At 36.6% G+C, this 17,018-nt stretch overlaps 1 protein-coding gene and 1 pseudogene across 1 annotated transcript in view; one reads left to right on the top strand and one right to left on the bottom strand.

The window, feature by feature from the left end:
* UNC13C (unc-13 homolog C) overlaps positions 1–17,018 on the bottom strand; it is a 624,577-nt gene that overhangs the window by 519,096 nt on the left and 88,463 nt on the right. The gene's annotated exons all lie outside the window — the stretch shown is intronic.
* Positions 2,152–2,229, top strand: LOC119628249 (U2 spliceosomal RNA; annotated as a pseudogene).

The following is a 17,018-nucleotide window of genomic DNA, read 5'->3' as shown; positions in this document are numbered from 1 at the left end:
TCCTCCACTGAAGTCTTGAACCCCTCAAAGTCATCCATGAGGGTTGGAATCAACTTTTTCCAATTCCTGTTAATGTCGGTATTTCGACCTCCTCCCATGAGTCACAAATGGCCTTAATGACATCTAGAATGGTGAATCCTTTCCAGAAGATTTTCAACTGACTTTGTCCTAGTTTCATCTGATAAATCACTATTTTTGGCAGCTATAGTCTTACAAAATATATTTCTTAAATAATAAGACTTGAGAGTCAAAAGTACTCCTTGATCCATGGGCTGCAGAATGGATGTTGTGTTTGTAGGTGTGAACACATTAATCTCGTTGTACATTTCCATCAGAGCTCTTGAGTGACCAAGTGCATTGTAAATGAGCTGTAACATTTTGAAAGCAATCTTTCTTTTTTTTTTTTTTTTTTCTGAGCAATAAATTTCAACAGTGGACCTAAAAGTATTCAGTAAACCATGTTGCAAATAAATGTGCTATCATCCAGGTTTGTGGCTCCATTAACAGAGCACAAGTAGAGTCGATTCAGCATAATTCCCAAAGGCTCTAGGATTTTCAGAATGCAAAATAGAGCACTGGCTTCAACTTAGAGTCACCAGCTGCATTAACTCCTTATAAGAGAATAAGCTTATTCTTTGAAGCTTGGAAGCCAGGCATTGACTTCTCTTTTCCAGCTTTCAAAAGTCCTGGTGTCATTTTCGTGCAATAGAAGGCTGTTTTATCTATATTGAAAATCTGTTGTTTAGTGTAATCACCTTCATCAATTATCTTAACTAGATCTTCTGGATAACTTGCAGCAGCTTCTGCATAAGCAATTGTTTTTCTGCTTTGCCTTGTACTTTTATGTTACAGAGACAGCTTATTTCCTTAAACTCCATGAAGCGAACTCTTCCAACATCAGACTTTTCTTCTGTGGCTTCCTTACTCCTCTCATGCTTCACAGAATTGTGGAGCCTTAGGGCCTTGCTCTGAATTAAGCTTTGGCTTAAGGAAGAGAATGTTGTGGCTGATTTGATCTATACAGATCACTAAAACTTTCTTTATATTAGCAATAAAGCTGTTTTGCTTTTTTATCATTTGTTTGAAGTAGTACTTATAATTTCATTCAAGAACTTTTCCTTTTACAACTTGGCTAACTGGCACAAGAGGCCTACCTTTCAGCCTATCTTGACTTTTGACATACCTTCCCCCCAAGCTTAATCATTTCTAGTTTTCAACTTACAAGGAGAGATGTGTGACTCTTAAGTTCAGTTAAACACTTAAAGGCCACTGTAGGGTTGTTAATTGGCCTAATTTCAACATTGTTGTGTCTGCAGAAATCAGGACGCCAAAAAAGAGGAAAAGAGAAGGAATGGTGTATATGTGGAATAGTCAGAACACACACAACATTTCTTTAAGTTCACCATTATAAATGGGCACAGTATGTGGCGTTCCAAAACAACTACAATAGTAATATCAAAGATCACTGATCACAGATCACTACAATACACATAATAATCATATAAAATTAAAATATTTCAAGAATTACCAAATGTGATACAGAGACATGAAGTGAGACTGTTCTTGAAAAAATGTTACCTAAACACTTGCTCAATGCAGGGTTGCCACAGACCTTCGATTTGTAAAAAATTCAATATCTTTCAGCTTTTCTTTACTGGGTAATAAGATAGAAGCTATAACAAAAATTCTCCCATCAAAGAAAAGCCGAGGACCTGATTCCTTCACCACTGAATTCTACTAAACATTTAAGAACTACTAACAGCAATTCTACTCAAATTCTTTAAAAACAAACAAACAAACAAACAAAACTGGAGAGGAGGGAATACTTTCAAACTCATTCACCATGATCAAGTGGGATTTATTCCTAGAATGCAAGCATGGTTCAAGATATTCACATCAATCTATGTGATACATCACATTAACAGAACCCAAAAAGAAAACAAAAAACAAAAAACAAAAACTGTAAGATCGTTTCAATAGATGCTGAAAAAGCATTTGATAAAATTTAAGGTCCCTTCATGATAAAAACCCCAATAAACAGAGTATAGAAGAAACATACCTCAAAATAATAAAGGCCATAAATGACAAACACATAGCTAACATACTGAACAGGGAAAAATTAAAAGCCTTTCCTCAAAAATCTAGAATAATATCGCTTCTCGGCCTTTTGGCTAAGATCAAGTGTAGTAAAAATCTAGAATAAGACAATGATGCCCACTTTTACCACTTTTATCCAGTATAATACTGGAAGTCCTCGCCAGAGTAAGTAGGGCAGAAAAACAAATAAAGGACATTCAAACTGGAAGGGAATGAGTTGAATTATCCTTATTCACAAATGACATGACATTATATTAGAAAAAACTAGACTCCACCAAAAAATTACAAGAAGTGATAAACAAATTCAGTATAGTTCCTGGTTAGAAAATGAACATACAAAAATCAGTAGCATTTGTATATATCAACAGCAAACAATCTGAATAAAAAATCAAGAAAGCAATTCGATTAAAATAGCTACAAGAAGAAAATACTTAGGGCTCAATTTAACCAAAGAAGTAAAATATCTATACAAGAAAAACCATAAAACACTGATGAAAAAAAATTGAAGAGGACACAAGAAAGTGGCTATTCCATGTTCATGAATTAGACGAAGTAACATTGTTAAAATGAACATAGTACCCAAAGAAATCCATGGATTAAATGTATTCTCTATGAAAATGTCAGTATCATTTTTAACAAAAATAGAACAAACAACTCTAAAATTTATACGGAACCACATAAGAACTCAAATGACCAAAGCAATCTTTTCATTCTGAAAAAAAAGAAAAAGCTGAAGCATCACATTATCTGACTTCAAAATATACTACAAAACTATAGTAACCAAATCAGCATGGTATTGGCATAAAAACAGACACACAGACCAAAGGAACAGAATAGAGAAGCAAGATATAAATCTGCACATTTACGGCCAACTCATTTTCAGCAAAGGTGCCAAGAACATATAATAGGGAAAAGACAGTCTTCTTAATAAATGGTTTGGGGCTACATGTGGTGGTACACATTTGTAACCTCAGCATTTTGGGAGGCCAAGGCAGGTGAATCACTTGAGCTCAGGAGTTTGAGACCAGCCTGGGCAACATGGTAAAATCCCATCTCTACAAAAAAAAAAAAAAAAAATACAAAAGAGAGCTGGGCTAGTGGCGTGTGCAGGTAGCCCCAAGTACTCAGGAGGCAGAGGCAGGAGGATCACTTGTGCCCAGAAGTTGAGGCTGCAGTGAGCCAAGATTGTCCCACTGCACTCCAGCTTGGGCAACAGAATGAGACCCTGTCTCTAAATAGAAAGAGAAAAAGTGAGAGAGAGAGATAGAGAAAAAATAATAGTTCTGAGAAAACTCTATTATCATATGCAGAAGAATGAAACTAGACCTCTGCCTCACATCATATATAAAAATCAAATCAAAATGGATACTTTAAGGTCTGAAATTATAAAACTACTAGAAGATAATATTGGAAAAACACTTGAGAACATCGGACCGGGCAAAGGTTTTTTTGTGTAAGACCTCGAACAGAAAGCAAAAGCAAAAATGAAAAATTTGGGTTACATCAAGGTAAAAAGTCTTGGCACAGCCAAGAAAACAATCAAAAAAGTGAAGAGATATCCCACGGAATGGAAGAAAATATTTGCAGACTATCCATCTGACCAGCAATTAATAATCAGAAATATATAAGGAGCTCAAATAACTCAATAACGAAAAAAAAACTAATCGGAAACAAAAATGGGCAAAATATCTGAATAGCCATTTATCAAAATAAGACATAAACGGTATATGAAAAAAAGCTCAGCATCTCTAATCATCAGGGAAATGCATATCAAAACTGTAATGTGATATCATCTCAACCTAGTTAAAACAGTTTTTTATCAAAAAGATGAATAATAATGATGCTGGCAAGGATATGGAGAAAGGGGAACGCTCATACACTGCCGACAAGAATGTGAGTTAGTACAGCCACTATGGAAAACTGTATGGAGGTTCCTCAAAAAACTTAACACTACCATATGGTTTAGCAATTCCATTACTAGATATATATCCAAAAGAAAGAAAATCAATATATTAAAGAAATGTCTGCATTCTCATGTTTATCATAGCACTGTTTACAATAGCCAAGGTGTGGAATCAATCTAAGTCCCCATCAAAGGATGAAAGCATAGAGACAATGTGGCATATACACACAATGGAAAATTATTCAGTCATAAAAATGAATAAAATATTGTTATCTGCAACAACCTGGATGAAACTGGAAGTTATTATGTCTACTGAAATATGCTGAGCACAGAAAGACAAATATTGCATGTTCTCACTCATCCATGAGAGCTAAGAAAGTGGACCTCTTGAAGGTAGCCAGTATATTGGTGGTTACCAGAGGCTGGGAAGGGTATGGGGAAAGAGGGTATAAAGACAGGCTGATTAGTGGGTACAAATAGACAGTTAGATAGAAAAAAAAAATAAGACATATTCAATTGAACAGAAACATGACTATACTTTATGATGATCTTTTGTATATTTCAAAATAGCTAGAAGGGGATATTTCAGATATATGTAGCATAAAGAAAAGACAAATAATTAAGATGATGAATATTCTAATTACACTGGTTTGATATATACACATTAAAGTGCTAGATTACCACACGTACCTTGAAAATATGTACATCTATTACGTTTCAATTAAAACAATAAAATTCTGGGAAGGGTAGGGGAGAGGGGCAGGCAAGGAGAAAAAAGAATATAAATGTATTTATTACCACTGAACTATATACTTAAAATGATGTGGATGGTAAATTTTATATGTAAATTTTATCTCAATTAAAAAAAATTTAAATGACTATAAAAATAACCCAATGAGGTGGCATCTTCTTTGGAAGACTGTCCTTGATACTGTTACTGCCTCCTTCTTCTATGCCTCTATTGCTGCCTTATCAGGTCATCAAAGTCATACCATAATTTATAAATCACATGCCTTTATCTCCTTACAGATTGAAAGTCTTGAGGGAAATCATGTCATTCATCTCAGTATCGCTAGTGTCCTCAGTATTCCCAGGGCTAGGAATATAGCAATCAATGAATATTTCTGAAAATGAATTCTTTGAATTTCCACATCCTTGAGCAAACTATGATTGATACTGCCTTTTAAGTTTTATCCAAATGAAAGCAGTTAGAACTTTAAAGAAAAAATTAAAATAAAATTATTTTGAAATATTTAAGATGATGGATATCCCAATTATCCTGATTTCATCTTTACATATTATATGAATAGCAAATTATTATATGTACCCCAAAAGATGTACATTGATTATGTATCAATTTTAAAAAGAAAAATAAAATGGTACCTATGATGTGTGAAGCAGAGTAAAGCAAACTGCAATAAAAAAAGATATGCCTGTATATGGGAACTGACTTACTATAAAATAAAGAAACAGCAGCAAAAAACCACAGAAAAGGATGCAATTGATAATGTTGGCACAACTGGTTTCCATATGGAAAAAAGAATTTAAAAAATATTAGCTTCCTTTCTCAAAGCATGTACACATATACATTTTGGTACATTAAAACATCAATGTAATCTTCTAAAATTCATTTAAAAATGTAGGAAATATAGAAATTTAACAATGAGCTACACATATCTTAGAACTCTGAAAGCATAAGTCATGAAGGATAAGAATGATCAACTTAAGCACAAGTAAAAAAACATAATAAAATTTAAAAATAAAAGAACAGTACATATTTGCAGAACATAGAGCAAAGGGAGGATTAGCATCTATAATAAAAGAACTTGAAAAACAATCCAATAGAAAAGTAGAGAGTGCATTTTAAATTCCAATTCACTAAGTGGAAATCTGAATTAAAAACAAAGGAAAAGATGCTGAAATCTTCAGCCATGAAGATTGTGCAGTCACTATAGTAGTGATATATTATTTCACAGCCACTGGAATGGGAAATAATTTAAAACCTGAGACTACCACATTCTTATGCATGGAAACGTTCATGTAGTGCTGCCAATAATCAAAATTTATACAAAGATTCTGAAGAAATAAATAGCAATATCTAATAAGTTTTAAACTGGCTAATCTCTTTGCCCAAAAATTCTGCCTCTAGGTACATGACATAAACTCTTACACATAGGTAGCAGGTTACATGTAGAAATATGCTTACTGCATTATTTGCAGTAGCAAAAAATTATGGTCTAGTATAAATGCCTATTAATAGGGAAATGGATAAGTTTTGCTATGTTTATATAGTACAATATGTTAAAATGAATGACTTAGACTGATAGGCATCAATGTGAGTAGTTTCCAAAAACCTAAAATGGAGCACAAAAAGCAAATTGTAGATCATCTGGTATAGCATTATTTGTATAAAAAATTTAAAATCACTAAGCTCCACTTCTACTGTATTTGTGAATAGTAAAATTATGCCACGTAACCTGGAAGGATGTGCATTAAATTTTTTATACTGATTGCCCCTAAGGAAGGAAGGAAATAGGCCAAGAGAGTCAAATAAGGAGACTCCAATTTTATCCTTAGTGCTTTATTCTTTTAATTAAAAGTGTCAATGAAAAGAAAATAAAGGTATTCCAGTGGCAGGCTATTGGGATCATAGTGTATCCTTAAGACTGCAGAAAATAATCTATAGAAAGAGGGTGAATAGATTAAGGAGGCAACATCATACTTTCTACAGAATTTACATACTAGTGTTTTTGGCAGTGGTTTAGGGATATAAAAGGATCTCCAAGAGCTGCCAGTCATAGTGTGAGTAAACACTGGTGAGGCAGAGTTGCATGTTCAGGTGGAAGACCCTGAGTAAATGCACAAAGTAAGCTTTTCAGAGGTGTGAGGAAATCTACTAGACTGTTCTACTAGACTAGCTAAAGGTAACCTTTATAGGAGCCACTTCCAGAATCCAAACACAGGTACATTTTTAATTATTACAGCTTATTTTTAAACTATGTACACTTAAAGTCTTTTAATTTTTTCTTTATTTTTTTGAGACAGAGTCTCACTCTGTTGCCCAGGCTAGAGTGCAGTGGTGCGATCTCGGCTCACTGCAACCTCTGCCTTCCGGGTTCAAGCGATTCTCCTGCCTTAGCCTCCCGAGTAGCTGGGACTACAGGTGTGTGCCACCACGCAGGGCTAATGTTTTGTATTTTTAGTAGAGATGGGGTTTCACCGTATTAGCCAGGACGATCTCGCTCTTCTGACCTTGTGATCCACCTGCCACGGCCTCTGAAAGTGCTGGGATTCCAGCAGTCTTACAATGTTTTCACAAGCAACCTGCAGAACCTCACAGCTTGCCTTGTGCGAATACTCCCTGGAAGACTTCCCTGGACCTCCCCAGCTTCTAATGCTCCTTTCTTTCCTACTATAGCTGCAGATACCTGATCTGACTTCCTTCTTTGTTCCAGTTGCCACTCTGATTTCTCTGCTTATATTCTTCTTTAACCAGCTGTTAAAATATGCAGATTCCCCCACTACTTGTCTTCCTACTATCTCTAAAATAAGCCGCGAGTTTAGTAGATTATGAATACTATTAAGATACAGAACGGGAATGTAGTAGCTTTCGCTCTCCTTCCCTCCCTCCTTTTCTCTCTCTCTTTTGTTTAACCAACATTTATTGACAGACTTCATGTGCAATAACCTCTTCTCACAAGGAGTTTGCGATTTGAGGGGTAAGGTGTAGGTTAGAAGAGTGTGGAGGAGAGATGAAAAAAAAACTCACCTAACATGATAAAGAGTAAAATATGACACAATTTATCAAGATGCATTTGCATATCCATTTAACCTGAAAAAACTATTTACTGCATCTATTTGCAACCCTGTTGCTTCATACTCTGGTTTCACCTACTATTATATTCAAGGTAATGTTTGATCAAGGCATAACTTCCTCTCTCAAAAGTATTTTCATTTTAATGTGGACTTTTGGCATGAGGGAAAGCAATGTTTAGGGGTAGTACTGTCCATGGGCTTCAACGTGCAACTTGGGCTGGCTCTGAGCAGAGAGGTCCAATTGATATGGGAGGTAAAAAGAAATTATTTAGGCAGATACTGAGGGTAAGAAAGTCCTCAGTAAGGTTTCTCTTTTTATAAAAAGTAGCCCCCATTTCTTTTCTAACAAAAAGCAGCCTGTAAAATTGAGCTGCAAACATAGATAAGCAAGCTGGAAGCTCGCACAGGTGAAGGCCAGCAGCCGTGACTCCCTGGGGTCTAGGCATGTTCAACATGGCAGTTCCATCTTTCCTTTTATCAGCCGCGCATACAGGAAGGAGCAGGCAACCTGGTGCTGGCCAGGTAAAAACTCCACTTGCATAATAGATTCAGGTGGGGTGGCCAGCCCCTTCAGGCACTATGTAAATGTCATGGGGCAATCTTTGGGCCCTATGGAAATCAAACAGCACCTCCTCAATCCAGTCTGTAAAAACCCATGGACTTCACCATGGGACTGGAAGACCCACTCAGGAGCCTCTCTCTCTCTGCAGGAAAGAGAACTATTCTCTTTTCTCTTCCTTTTGCCTATTAAACCTCGGCTCTTAACCTCACTCCACATATGTCTGTGTCCTTGATTTCCTTGGCATGAGCCAACGAACCTCAGGTATTACCCCAGATGAACGACGTTGCTTCACAATTTGTGAAAGAGGCAATGTTTGGGAAGAGTAACTTTCTTCCTTCTGTGAGAAAGTAGAATTTTAACAAGAAAATTTTCACAGGTTCCCTAACTATACCTGTGCCTCTGGTTTCAAGCAGATGGCTTAATATCACACAGTGGCTTGGGTGGAAGGTGGTAAAAGTGGTAATGGCAGTTTCCACCATTGCTGCATCCTAGCCTCAACTTCTGTGGCAAAAGGGCTCCCACCATTTCTATAAATCAAAAACTTTGCATGCCAACTTTGAAAGGCTGACGATTCTTCCCCCACCGTTTGGGGAAGAGCAGTATCTCCCTTCATGTCTCACTGTTCACCACCAAACACAGCACTCCTGTCTGCCCCCTTGGACTGGTCCTGTTCACCCTAAAAAATTCTTGGGCTTTCCATTTACCCAAATCATGCAATCCTTTGATGAGCAGGACCTCTCATGTCAATTCTCAAGAACTATACCAGAGTATAGAGTAAATAACATGGAAACATTCAGTAATCACTTATTGGAATCAAAGTGTCTCAGAACCAAAAGGTCTTGTGGTGATCATATCGCCCACTGATTTTCCAACTGTGTTCTGAGAAGCCCTGTGGTTTCCCAGAGAGGCTTCAGGGGAGAGGCAACATCTTCACATCTAGGATTCTGCTTCCACCACCTCCAATCAAGTAGAACAGTTACAACATTATTTGCTTTATAATTGCGATTTCAAATAGGACTTTGTTTTCAAAAATAGTTTCTCTCTAAAAAAGGAGGATGAACAATTGAGTTTTGGCATTAAGTTTATTTTTATGAGGAAATGAAAAGTTAAGTAAGTTAAAGTCATTTTCTATCAAGGTCACATATCTCTAGGTTTAAATGATTTGATGTTTACTGAAGAATTCTCAGCATTATGGGAAGCTGTAAAGGAAGACATGTGGGAGCCTTTGATGTCTATCGTCCATCTTACTGTACTACATAAACAGGAGGATGTTTCCCCAAAAGTGAAGTCGGAAATGAAAGAATAATTATGTTTAATTTACCAACATCGCAATTCTGGTATAAAGTCAGGGAAGAAGGAAAAGAATTTTCTCTCTCAAATTTTGTAATGTGCATTATGCCCTGCTCTAACAGTTGGAAGAATAAGAGTCATCAACTGGTATGGGCTAACGTTTGGATCATTTAATCTCGCTGTAACCCTGGGAACAAGTGTTTCTCATTAAAGGAAGTGCAATGGTGTATGCAAACTTTTGGAAAGCAATTGTTTACTCTTGTCTGCAGTTACAAGAGGAAGGACTAAGTCATCAAGCTTCCATTTCTGCCTCTGTTTGGTGATTTCTAATACGGGTCACTTATGAGGCCAACCAGTTCTGTTCAAGGAAGTCACTAAAGAGGGAAATAATTATATTTGGTACAAAAGCTGATGTGGAAGAAAATTCACAAAAAAACAACTTTGACTCTACTTCAGGCTCTGGCTTAATGGTTTGGAAAACTAATAATTAATTTTCTCAGAAAGATGTCAAATAGCTAGAACTATGATGTCCAAATAACATGCAATCCTATTTTTTCTTAATAAGTGGAATCCTCTTTTAATCATTTTCAAACCAGCAACCACAAAATGCATTGTTTTATTCCTGTAATATTTTTCCGCAAGTCTTTTCCACATAGAAAGTTATCTCATTTCCAAGGTTATACACTGAAGACAGAACTTGACTTTACATTCAGATCTCATTTGACCTAACAAACAGAATGATAATATTTTTCTCTATTGGTATTGCTATATGACATAGAACATTTGAAAAGTACTGTTTGTCTTCTGTGGGACTTCCCAGATTAGGTTAAGAAGTATCTATTAATATATATGTGTGTGTGTGTGTGTGTGTGTATATATATATATATATATTTGAGACAGCGTCTCACTCTGTGCAGTGGCACAATCTTGACTCACTGCAACCTCTGCCTCCCGGGTTCATGCAATTCTCATGTCTCAGCCTCCTGAGTAGCTAGGATTATAGGCGTGTGCTAACAGGCCTAGCTAATTTTTTTGTATTTTTAGTAGAGACTGGGTTCCACTATATTGGCCAGGCTGGTCTTGAACTTCTGGCTTCAAGTGATCTGTCTGCTTTGGTCTTCCAAAGTGCTGGGATTACAGGCATGAGCCACTGCACCTGGCCAATATTTGTACTTTAAACAGAAGGACCTGCAACAATAGCTGGAAAAGATGTTGAAAATAAGCCTCTTCTTCCTTGCTGATGTCCAAGACAGATGGGATAGCCACCAAGCAGAGCGAGTTTCATGGAGAAAAGGTCACAGAGTCTGTCTGAACAGATCATGTTGGGAGAAGGGAGATATCCCCTATAATATCTCCATCCCTACCCCAGCAACTCACAATCCAGTTTCATAATGACCCTACCTCATATTGAGGATTACCATGTGTATAGGGTTTATGAGGTGTGGATTATTTGGAATAAAGTTGTGAAGTAAAATATCAATTGTATTAGAAAATATGGTTTGCCGGGCACAGTAGTTCACGCCTGTAATTCCAGCACTTTGGGAGGCCGAGGCAGGTGGATCACCTGAAGTCAGAACTTTGAGGCCAGCCTTGCTAACTTGGCAAAACCCCATCTCTACTAAAAATACAAAAATTAGCCGGGCTTGGTGGCGCATGCCTGTAATCTAAGCTACTTGGGAGGCTGAGACAGGAGAATGGCATGAACCTGGGAGGTGGAGGTTGCAGTGAGCCGAGATCATGCCACTGCACTCCAGCCTGGGCAACAGAGCAAGACTCTGTCAAAAAAAAAAAAAAAAAAAAAAAAAAAAAAAAAAAAAAAAACGGGGGGGGGAGGAAAGGAGGAGGGGAGGGGAGAGGAGAAAGGAAAAAAAAGAAAGGAAAAGAAAAGAGGAAGGAAAATAAAATACAGTTTGTAAAAAGCTCACTTCTGATAGCAGAGAGGTTGCTAACTATTTTTGTCCTTCAGCTTTGTAAAGCGCTAGTTGGAGGCTAAAGACAGCACAGATGAAATACATTTGTGATCCCAAATAGGAAACGTCTGTCATTACAGGAGGTGCGTAATAGAGAGAAAGTGAGTAAACTTTCCCTCTGGGCAGTTAGTGGGTAAAGGGATCCCACTTCAGATTAAAGGACTTGAAGCTTGCACCCATGTTCCAGATTCAGACTCTACTCCATACATCAGAATTCTGCCAGGCTAAATGTAGAAAAGCAAACCACACTAATATGGAACAACTACAAGGACTGCTTCCTTCTCTGAGTGCTTCTATCTGAAGAGTTGCCTGAATATGTAGTATCTCCCATATCTCCATAGCAGGTTCCTTTTTATCATCATGAGATCAACCAATGGAGAGAAATTTGGCTTTCTGTATGCCTCCACCTCTTTTTATCTCCCCTACTTTCCAGACAAAGTAATAGGAATGAAGCAACGAAAGTCACATTACAGCTTAGACTAGGACAAGCCTGTTTATTTGATTGTCATTGGTTCTTATCTAGCACTGGATGTAAATCTATGTACTATGGGAAAAATAAAAGTTAAGAACTTGCTATAATTTGAGACTTGAAATTCAAACCTACTATAATACTATGACTATTTTACAAGTTATTGTTTTTTCTTGGCCTAGATGGTTTATTGAGATGTTTAAAAAGTATTATTTAGCAAAGGCTGTTCGCAATGGCTTACGCCTGTAATCCCAGCACTTTGGGAGGCCGAGGCAGGCGGCTGACGAGGTGAGGAGATTGAGACCATCCTGGCGAACATGGTGAAACCCCGTCTCTACTAAAAATACAAAAAAAAAAAAATTAGCCAGGTGTGGTGGCGGGCGCCTGTAGTCCCAGCTACTCGGGAGGCTGAGGTAGGAGAATGGCATGAACCCCGCAGGCAGAGCTTGCAGTGAGCCGAGATCGCGTCACTGCACCCCAGCCTGGGTGACAGAGCAAGACTCCGTCTTTAAAAAAAAAAAAAAAAGTATTATTTAGCAAACTACATTTCCATTGAAATAACAGAAAACTATCATCAAACTATTATCTCTAAATACTGTGTACAGATCCAAAAAAGGAAGCATTGATTCCCACCAAACAGAATAAAACCTAGATAATCCTTGTATGTTGTTAAGACACTTGAAAACTTTTCTCTCCAAAGTATGTTCTTTTCTCTTTTACAAACTGTGGTCTCAGAGTCACAGAAACCATCACTCTTTTGCCTTTGCTCATACCAGTTTTCAGTAACTTTTAGAATAAAGGACAAAATTTCAATCCTCTCAGGATTCAACTCATGTATTTTAACGGAAAATTTCTTTCCAAAGGATGTTTTTACATTTCTCACATAATCCTAGAATAAATATAAAGAGACATTGAGAGATGACCTAATCTATCCTCATACTTCCTCAAAAGTAAACAGCAAAACCACCCTAAAGTAATGGGAATAACGCTATTTAGTACAAAAGCTTGAGAAAGGACTCCACCGTGTGTTACATATCACAATAATAATTCCCTTTAAACTAACAGGTGAGTTCTCATTCTGGATAACCGAAGCAGCATCATTGAAATCCATTTCTTCTCCTGTTCTCAGCTGGGTTCCAAAGTTGAATTAATATCGCAAACTTTAAAAACTGCGTTATTTCACTGCCTCTCTGGTAGACTGCAAGCTCCTTGAAAAATGGGAACCAGGTCATCATCTTTATATTAGACTCTATATTCTAACTCAGTGCCTGGCACATCCTTGTGTTTATCAAGCAATGCATCAAAGTACTTCAAGTGCATCAAACACTAAACCAACACACTGGCTTATAAATGCTTTTTAATTATATGCTTACAATGCTTGTTAATATTTGCATGATTATCATTTAAAATACATTTTTTGTTATAGCTGTTTCTTTCCCTTCATACCTAGGTAACCCTTATTTTTTCAGCTGTATTTAGCTCAATTATTGGTGTATTAAAAATTAAAAATTTAGACAAAGGCTCAGGCATAATTGCAATATGGAATTAAGATTTGAAATAAATAAAATAGTCAAAAAATTAGTCACAATTTTCTTTTAAGGAGTTATAATAATGCATTTTCTAACTTTCTGATATAGTTCTATACAAAAATATATTTAATTTCAATATGGTCACATGATGCCTACTGTATAATAACCTGTGAAACAAACTAATTTGGATAATGTATGTTTTCAGGAATGTAACTTCACGTTAAAAGTATCTTTCATTCTACACAGCAGGGGAACATACAAGAGGGAGAGTTTCCCTGAGCCAGTATTCTGTCATGTGGCTGTTAGTCTGAAAACTCTGAAACAAGGTAGGCACTTCTTTTCTTCCTTGCCTCACTACCAGCTGCTACTGCCACCTTCAATTTAATGTTCACTATTGTCTAGCTGCCATTAATCACATAGGTTGGTTTGATATTTTGGCCAGTTTAAAACTGAGTCATATAGTAGGTATCTATTAAATGCTTATTTCAGATGAGGGATGCAAGGATAGAATGATTGAGGAAAGAGAAATAAATCTGGTGGGGAAAATGATAAGAAGAGATGGCACATGGAACAGAAAATGAAGGAATAACTTCATTTAAGGAAAGTATAGGAGACAATTTTTTTTCTGCTGAAACTAAAGAAGAACAATAAGGGAACAAGAATGTGTATGAAATGATACTTATACGCTACTGAGCAAACTCACTGCGAGTCATTCTGTGTAACCTCTCAAATCTGAATCACTTTTTAACAGCAAATCGGAAAATATTTTTGCTTGATGTGTATGTGTGTGTGTGTTTTAAGATTTAGAGAAGTTTTATGTGGTCATTGGAGAATTTCAAGTTCTTGTTTCAATATTTATTCTCTTCAAGACTTGAACATCAGTAATGATTCATTTTTATAAGAAAGGAAATTATCCACTTTGACAACCCCAAACTGTAGGCTTCAGAGCTCGTTCTACATATATTATTTCCTGTTTCTATAAACGTGAGTCTCAGAGGTATTACAATTCTTTATTTAAAATAAAGGTAGATGCCTCTGAATATGAATTCCTTTATTACTAAAATCTGCTTAGTTAAGGGATCTAGAAAGACTGCTGTACCAACACAGAATTATCAGGGCTCATTACAACTACATCACTGAAGAAGACTCCAGCACACATTGCAGTCACTGTCTTTCAAACTCCAAGAAGAAAGTATCTACCTAGTGACCATTTCCACTCTAGTAAGTTTAAAATAGAACCGAACTGCATCTCTGCCAGTCTTCCTCCTGCATTCCCTTTGTTCGAATGATGGTAATGGCTTCTAGCTAGTCATCGAGTCAAAAGCCATAAAATAATCTTACACTTTTTATCCCACTTGTTTATTCCAATTATTCCATTTACCGTCATATTCAGCCAGTCACGAAATCTGGTTGAAACCACCACTTACATACTCTTCACATTCACATTCCTCTATTCATTCCTACTATTATAGGACATAGTTCAGATTTTCATGATTTCTGCAATAGTCTTTAGTTTTTCTGTCTCTATACTTTCATCACACACTGGTAGAAATGTTTTTTTCAAGTGTAGTTAAGTGTTTACAGCTTTCTATTCCTTATTCACCTGAGACTTTAAAATGCAACGTGGGACTTCTGTTTAAACTTCATGAATTGGTCAAACACATGAATTTCTTCTCCCTGTTGTGACTTTACAAAAAGGATAATAATAAAAATATACAAAAACCTTCAGAATGAAGGAAAGAGAATGGGAAAGGGCCTAATGTGGGCAGTCATTGAATTTATTCTTATCAGAAGAACCCTGACAGGCTCCAGATTGAGATGCAGCAGGTGGCAAGAATTGTGGGACTAGAGAAAGGAGCTGAAAGCAAGAGAATAACTGACCATCTGAAAACATTGCTGAGACCCGCCCCCCCCCCCCGTCTCCACGTCCTGTTCACCATCATGGGCACTTAGACTGTTACTGCCTCGGGAAGAACACACAAGGTTTATTCTCATGAGAAATTAAATCTGAAAAGCTGTGGGCCCAGAAACTCCAGGCAAATAGGGAGACTGAGGTGAAAATTAAAAAGTTAAATGAAATCCTGTATAAGAACTGTTGAACTATGAGTTCTCTTGTCCATCCTGCTCCCAGGAACCACAGGAGCAGGTGTATAGCCCTCAGGTAGAAAACCTCGGGCTTTTCCTCTGGACAAAGTGAAGAGCCTTAGAGATGAGATTTCCAGAAAGTGACATTGGCAGCACTTTTAAACAAATGCATATACACCAGCGCAAATTCAGTCTTGCAACCTTAATACCCTAGAGTGTAACTCTCCAGGTACCACAGAGCCCAGTAGAGAACAGAGCACCAGCCATCTTCTCAGTGTCTTATCGTTACAATATGAACCAACAGACAAGGATTACAAAGCAAAGAAAGACAAACCGCTAATGTGAAAGGTGGATACAATCAAACTGGAAAATCAAAAACCCAGATGAACCACAATCAGCATATGAAACAATTAGGAAGCAGATTTTTTAAAAAAATGTAAGTATAATACTCTAGAGAAACTAAAAATTATACTGCATCATAACACACTACTAAAATTTAACTATCAGAAAATAAGAACTCTTGACTATTACAAATCTGATAGCTGAAATATAACTATTAAGTGCTGAGAAAGAGTTCAGAAAATCACTTGAATCAGAATATGAAGAAAAGGGAAGGAAAATAAAACAGATAAGAACATTAGAGATCAATCATGAAAATCTTAGTTAAAGGAAATCCAAAGAGAAAGAATCAAGAAATTTGTATGTGGCCAGTGGGAAACAGTCTAAGAATATTTTTTTTAAGTTAGCATAGACAAAAACATTTCCAAACATGAATATTCTTCAAGGGAAAAAAAAGAGATGAAAAAGTGGTTCTCCTATTGATTATTTCTCGGAAAGTTACTGACTTCCATGAAAACAAAGAGACAAACCTGAAAGATATAGAATCCAGGCAAGAGTCTGGGATCCATCTGAGAAAGACTCCATCTCAAAAAAAAAAAAAAAAAAAAAAAAAAAAAGAATGAGGAGGATAATGAGGTGGAGCAAATAGAACGAACTCCGTGTCTCTCTAACACTTGACCTGAAGTAACTCCACTTTTATCTTGTTTTCTTTGGGAATTATAAATACAATTTTATTTAGTAAAAAAAAAAAAATAGGTTCTTCTGCTTTAGAAGTATTTATAAAATACAGCTATAAACAATGGAGAAAGGAATAGGAGACTCTGAGAGATGAGAACAAAAGGAAACATCTCTATTGTAAAATAACTCAATATGGCAATAAAAGACAGAGGCAGAGAAATAGCAGCAGAGCAGCAGTAAAAATAGTAATAGCCTATGAATCAAGAAACTTGGATTTTAT

This window comes from Chlorocebus sabaeus, chromosome 26 (assembly GCF_047675955.1).
Source record: "Chlorocebus sabaeus isolate Y175 chromosome 26, mChlSab1.0.hap1, whole genome shotgun sequence".
NCBI classification, from domain to species: domain Eukaryota; kingdom Metazoa; phylum Chordata; class Mammalia; order Primates; family Cercopithecidae; genus Chlorocebus; species Chlorocebus sabaeus.
Note: the sequence above shows the minus strand (reverse complement) of the source record. Positions and strands in the feature narration are given on the sequence as shown.